This window comes from Asparagus officinalis, chromosome 8 (genome assembly GCF_001876935.1).
Source record: "Asparagus officinalis chromosome 8, Aspof.V1, whole genome shotgun sequence".
In the NCBI taxonomy this organism is placed as follows: Eukaryota; Viridiplantae; Streptophyta; class Magnoliopsida; order Asparagales; family Asparagaceae; genus Asparagus; species Asparagus officinalis.
This window is the reverse complement of record NC_033801.1, coordinates 63,410,652-63,417,730: the sequence shown is the minus strand read 5'-3', so window position 1 is coordinate 63,417,730 and position 7,079 is coordinate 63,410,652. Positions and strand designations below refer to the sequence as shown.

Genomic DNA, 7,079 nt, shown 5'->3' with positions numbered 1-7,079 from the left:
CGCCTCAGCTTCGACAAGTTTTGTACGAATGAGGTCCAGAGAAGCAGTAGAGAGCTTCAGTTCTTTTTGTCTCAGATCGCTCTGCTCTCGCAAGTGCGTAACTTGAAGCTCTTTTTCAGCCAGACCCCGCTCAATTGCCTCACGGCGAGTTACTTCTTCAACTTGGAGGTCAGCAAAAGTAGACACGATCTGTGTCTGAATGTCTGCATGGCTGAGGGCTTCTAAGTATTTGAGCTGGGCTTCTAAGTGAGAAATGGCTTCCGAACAACGTTCAAAGCATTGGGCATTGCCCACACTTTTTACTCCATTTAAGCCTGCTTCTAAGAGAGATTTAAAAGAATCAAAGCGGCCTCGACCAGCCGTAACAACTTTAATCACCTTCCTCACGAGACTGTTCAAATAACTCGGGGAAATATGGAGGAAGTCAGGAGCATCCGTTAGACTAGAAAAAGCAATGGAAGACGACTCGACGACCCTAGAAGTGGACGTATCAAAGTACGGACTAACAAGTGATCTGGGTGTAGAAGTCACGGAAACAACTGAAACATTCAATTGCGAAGGACTTGAAGTCAAAGCCATCATTGTCCTCGCCTGAGACGTGCTTGCTGAAACATTCAATTGCGAAGGACTTGAAGTCAAAGCCATCATTGTCCTCGCCTGAGACGTGCTTGGTCCGGCCTCTGTTGGTGCAAGTGAAATCCTTGAGACGTGCTTGGTCCGGCCTCTGTTGGTGCAAGTGAAATCCTCATCAATGCTGCCGGTGAAGCAATTGCAGTGGATGAACTGGGCAAAGGTTGCTCTTGCAAAGGAGCTGATACTCACACAAGCTGTTGTTCTGGAGAAGGAGTCACAGTAATAGCCCCGGGCAATGTTGCCAGTGAAGCAGCCGCCATGGATGAGCCAGGCAAATGCTGCTCTTGTAAAGGAGCTGACACATGCACGAGCTGTTGTTTCGCCGGAGGAGTAGCAATGATAATCCCGGGAGGAGGTGAACCTGCACGAAAAAAGGGTCGGAACGTGGAAAGAACATGTGGAAGAATTCGAAGAAAACTAGGCTTACCGGAGATGTGAAAAGGAGTATAACCAGATGCTTTATTGGATTGGAACATAGGAGCATTATCAAAAATGGTTATGTCATCCATAGAATTATGCTCTTCGTACTCCACATCATCACCTGGCATGTTGCCAACGTCAGCATTCTCATCACCTCTATCTTCATCAGCTGCATCACCAATCGAGGAGCCTTCATAATCTACTTGCTCCTCATCATCCTGTATAGCTGAAGATTCAGGAAGACTTGTGCTAACAGCTGGTTTAGTCATAAGTCATGTTGTCGGACTAGGACTTAAACCGCCAGCCTATAACATTAGTGCTGAAGGAGGAGGGATAGATTCTCTTCATGGCCCTGGGATTCTAACACAGGAGCCCTAGGAGGGTCTGCTGCTGGAGCAGATTCTGCATCTATGACCATTAATTCATTCTCTTCATCCTCTGAGGGATGGTGAGAAGAAGCTTCACTCGATAAAGACGGGCCATGCGAACGGAGCCCAGTTCTATGGGGCAGGCCTGCAACTGAAGATTCATGTTGTTCTTCATCTTCAGCAGCTCTGATAGCATCAGCCATCAACTTTGGTTTCTGCTGGCCTTTAGGAGGAGGAGACCCAACCATCAGCTTTCGGCGGGTCTGCTTATCGTATTGGCTAGTTTCATCTGCTGAAAGTTTTCTCTTCCCAGCTACCCTTGCTGTAGGAGAATCTACCACCCGAGGTTCCTCCACTGGAGCAGGTTCAGCTACTTGCCCCTCTTCCTGTTCAGCAGAAGGGTCCTCAACGGATAAAAATTCATCGATTTCTCTCAGGCGGGATGTCTTTGATCCCCTCCTTGAAGCATACATACGTCGGATATCTTTCAGACAATATGTATTCAAGTTGTAATTGGGAGTCTGGGAAGCAGCAAAGTACCAGTTGTAGAAGCTCATGGAAGTATAAGAATTGGGTGTTTTGTGGGGAAGCCTGAAGATAGCTTTGGTACAACCTGCCACAGAATAGTACCAAGCCCTGGCCCCCTCATATAAGTTGCTCACAACTGAGAGCTGAGGTCGGGGGTTCCCAACATACAGTTGATCATACCCAAATTGGCGAGCGAACCTATAAGGTTAATAAGGCTCGAGGAAACATTTGTCGCCTTGCCGGAAGACCAGGTAGCCTAGCCTGATAGAAAGGAGCCAATGGAAGACGCCCCCGCTCAACTGGGTGAATCCGTTGGGCCCCGCCACATCCTGATACTCTGTTCCATAGACCCCGCCTTCAAAATCAGGAAAACAACGGAAGATGTGGTAGTTGGTGTCTCGCGACAAAATCTGGCGAATCCTAACCATAAAACTCCCCTCCCATTTTGCAGATTCTAGTCGTTGCACAAACGAGATGAATGAGTCACCTAGAGGAGAGGCTGCACTAATTATGGAAGGACAGTGAAGCACATACCAAGCCATCAGATAAGTGTAACGCAGTGGTATCCGAGGATTGGGAGTTTTGAAAGCCTTGTTACCACCAGACTCCACCTCTGTAACATTAATAAAATCTAAAGCCAACTCACACAGCCCACTCTGCAAGCAACCCACCATGGTGTAAAGCAGATTCAATGGCCTGTCGTGCGCCAAAAGAACAACCGGATAAATCACCTCAACAGCGAGAGCATCAATTGGCCTGGTAGGAACGACGCACTGCTTGAGCCACATCATCAAGAATCTAGCCAACAGTGCTGTGTCGGAAATTAGGATCAGAGCTTGATAGTGGAAACTTTCAAACTCCGTATGAGCCGGGAAAATATCTTCCTTGGCCTCATTGGTATAATGGGAGGTAGCAGCGTCGATTCGAGCTTGAACCTCCTCTAAAGTACTTGCAGACAATCTGGTCACCGAAGCTCCTTTATTGGTCAGGTTCTGGAATAAATACTCCGCCCAAGACACTTGTTTGATGCCACCTCCTCGAGCCCCTATCTGCTGCATACAAATATGGAAGTGACACATGACTTCCCAAAGAGTAGAATAAATTTCGGGGCTCGCTTTTCTCAAAATTTTAAGTTCTGTTGATCCTGGAACAAATTCTTCATACGGCAGATCCCCGAGAAGAAGACCCGAGACGTGGTGCATCTCGTGAAGAGCAAAGCCCAACTCTCCCACTAGGGTGAAGAAAGTACAGGTCTCGGGATTATACCTCTCTAATATAGAGAAGAAATGAAAGTGGCTCTGAATGATCCCGAATTTAGTAGCCCGCACCGGAATCTTCAGGCCAGCTCGGGTAAGAGGTTCCTCCAACTCCTCCAAAACAAATTTGGTCATCCGGGTCTACCATCCTGTCATCGGAGAATGAACCCAGCCAGGAGTTCTAAACCCTTGCGCGGGAAACTCTCCTTTCTTTGCCATAAACTTTTTGACAAAGGTGTTCGCCAAGCTGGTCATTTCACCAACAGGGTACTCTTTAGCGAACAAGCCTGGGCGTAGAGCTGTCACCTGTCTGTTATAACCAACTATGCGGACCCCTTGGAAAGTTAGGTTTCCGAGAACAACTCCATCCTGATCCTTAACGAGGTTCCAATCCATACGCCTTGGGATGGAAGCGCACTGAAAGTACGATATGGGGAACATCCTCTCCATATTGGGCAAGAAAAGGTTGCGGTCTCCAACTTTCCGCAGCCACTTGTAGTCTCCATCATAAGCAACGCCTGCCTCAAAGTCAACAAAATCCCTGAAGAGGAATCCAGGTTTGACTATTGGTTTACGGCTCAGGTTCTCAAGTCTAGCGTCTGTAACCAATATCCTAAGAGTTTCAGGAGAAGCTTGGGTGATTAGTTCCACACGGTTCTTCTCCATAATTCAGAAAACCGGGAGTTCTCGGCGCAAGTTGAATGTCATGTTCAGATCCACACCACCTTCGTGCCCAAAATGATGGAGAAAAGGGAGAGGCTCGCTGGTATGACGCACTACAAAATAAAGAAAGAAGTTAGACAATGCAAAGGTAATCAGACGCAGAGATCGAGCCTCGCGTCAAAAAAATCTTAGACGCGGAGATCGAGTCTCGCGTCGAAAATCTTAGACGTGGAGATCGAACCCCGTGTCAAAAATACTAAACGATAGAGTCTAGCTCCGCGTTATCGAAACGAGTCTCCTCATTGATTCAAAAATATGAACTCATCACAGCGAGTTTAACGACCACAAAAGTCATGCTCACCACCGATTAGAGGGAGTTGAGGCGGCAGCACGCTCGCCTGAGTCACGACACCACCAGCCGACGCAGATACCGACGAACCCTGAGCCAAGGCGACGTCAGATTTGGAGGGTCGAGAGACAGTCTTCTTCTTGGGCGCCATTGATTTCAGTCGAAGGAGAAGAAGAATCGCTTTCGCCGGAGATGAGAACAAAAATTTTCGTTAAAGTTTCAAGAAGAGTCGAATGACTCTTGATTTGATCCCCAGCTGTCTATTTATAGACAGCTATGAGCTGTCAAATCGGAACGGGATTCTAGGCTAGAATCCCGCCCAAACTCGATCTCAGCGTTCGAGTTGGTTGAACTTCTAAACGCGAGGCTCACCCATGCGTTCTAATTCTCAAGTGTGGATCTCACCCACGCGTTCCAATCCTTAAATGCAGAATTTATCTATGCATTTGGACCGCTATAATAGCAGCCTCTCGACTACCAAGGCTACAACACAGCCCCAGATAAATAAAAGAAGAGCTAATAGCGATCATCAAGGTGACCAAAGCCGAGAAGTAACAGACGACTCTGCTGTGGAGTCTATTGGATGAGTACAGATAGATTATAATCAGCAACATTAAAATCATCTGGCTCGATCTGACGCGCAACTCATTCTTCTAAATGGCTTAACATCCCAACGAAGATTAATGGAGACACGATCTGACGCGCAACTCATTCTTCTAAATGGCTTAACATCCCAACAAAGAGTAATGATGATATTGCTAAAATCGTCACCCTAGTTGAGCTGATCAAGAAAGGAGATAAAGTGGATTCCTCTGATGCTGCCCACCCGACTAAACTTAGGATAAAGCCCCTCTCATGTGGGCTTGCGATTCTCTCTGTCTATGACAATGGATCTGTCTTAAGCCCAAAAGTGCTCAACCTCACGGAGGATGACCTCGTTGGCAAGTTTGCAGTTGGTGTTTCTATGGTTGCTTCGCTGTCCTTGGCTCTCTCTTACCCAACTCTTGCAGCTACACCTCACATGTTCGTCAATGCCTACAAGAACATCCTTGCTGTTGCTGTTGACACTGAATACACCTTCCCACAAGCTGAGAGGGTGAAGGAGTATCTAAAGGATCCGAGCAAGTTTGTTGTTGCTGTTGTCTCTGTTGCATCTGCTGAGAATGCTGCTACTCCTGCCTCTAAGAAAGAAGAGAAGGAGGACGAGCCTGTCAATGAGTCTGACGATGACTTGGGATTTAGTTTGTTTGACTAAGTTCATTGTCATCAAGACTCAAAAGTTACGTTGTTTGGTTTGGGGTAACATAATTTCAACATTACAACAACCATCAAGACTCAAAAGTTACGTTGTTTGGTTTGGGGTAACATAATTTCAACATTACAACAACCAGGTTCGTGACGTCTTCAAATCAGGCGGAGTGAACAATCAATCCACTAAATTTTGGGATCCAAAGTATTCCGAAAATACGTCCCAGTCAACTGCGAACTTTTGAAAACTTTGGAGGTGGTTCTGTAGGCTGTCTAAAAATCATAATAGATAGCTGATCCCCATCAAGCTCCAACAATGAAAGTTACAATCAGATAGCTTTCATGCCAACAAACGAAAGATGCAAATGGAGGATTTTTCACATAGAGCGAGAAGAGTTACAATTCAACGATACTTCCAACAAATGATAAAAACTCTATTTAGCAGTCTTCACAATCTACAGTGAAAGTTACAATATGACGACTTTCACACCCCACAACAGCTAATGCGAGGATTACTTAACAATGGTCCTTGCAACGCTCTACAGAAGAAGTTACAAATCAACTAGCTCCTTCTAAAACGCGGAACTCATCTTCGCGTTACGATTCTTGAAATACAGGCGACCCCCGCGTTTCCAAGCTGCAACAAGCAAAACTCGAGCGGCCCTCGTGTTTTTGACGTTCAGTCAACACCCAACCTCGCGTCTCAATTCCAAGACGCGAAGTTAGGGTTCTGAACGCCAAATTGGGCGTTTGACTCATTCAATCATGATTCGAACGGTTTCAGAACCGCACTTAGGAGCGGATTTAGAGGGCAGTTATAATCTCTTATCCACCTATAAAAACTCAACAAACTTAACCTAGTAGAGGGGTTGGCTGATAGATTAGATCTTGAGCATCTAAACCGCACAAGGAGGTTCAGAGCTTGGGATTTTCTCTGGGGATAGCAGAGGCGAATTTTTCGAAACATAAGATTTAACTCAGATTCAGAGGATCAAATCTAAAAGAATCCTTCAGCAACAGAAAATCTGTTTGGCCATTAACCGAATTTTCGGTTCTAACAACTCTTTTCACAGAGTTCTAACTCGTTCTGAGTTCTAAAACTCGTTAAGAGTTATTCATCAAACTTTCCACATAAGTTCATTGTTCCCACAAGATAAAAGACGATCTGATCGTTAACGGAGAGCAAATTCGACGCAAGCAATCGAAGAAGGCACTCCATCGCTACCAAGAAGAACTCAGTTTTAAACAAAGGGGAGAATCAAATTCATTCTCCTCTCTTTTATAATCAGGAAATCCAAATTGTAATCGATTTTGAGAGAATACAAGTCAATTTTCTTTCCCTGTCTTTTTACTACAAATTTTCCACAAACAGTCAACACCGGTCAACGCGTTATGATGCAGATAATTAGTTAACCGTCAACTCAATAATAAGAGCTAAATTCAGAGACTTACACATCAACTTCAGTTTAAGATTTCGCCAGACGATAAACGCAGCACCAGAAGAACTTCATCTATTCAACAAAACACTGAATAGACTGAAGGCTGAAGAGATCAAGAATTGAAGCCCGCTAGAGGTCCTTTGACACCGACTGAAGGTGAGGGCCTATCATATCA

General features: G+C 45.5%; 1 pseudogene; it reads left to right on the top strand.

The window, feature by feature from the left end:
• On the top strand, nt 4,009–5,472 carry LOC109821304 (annotated as a pseudogene).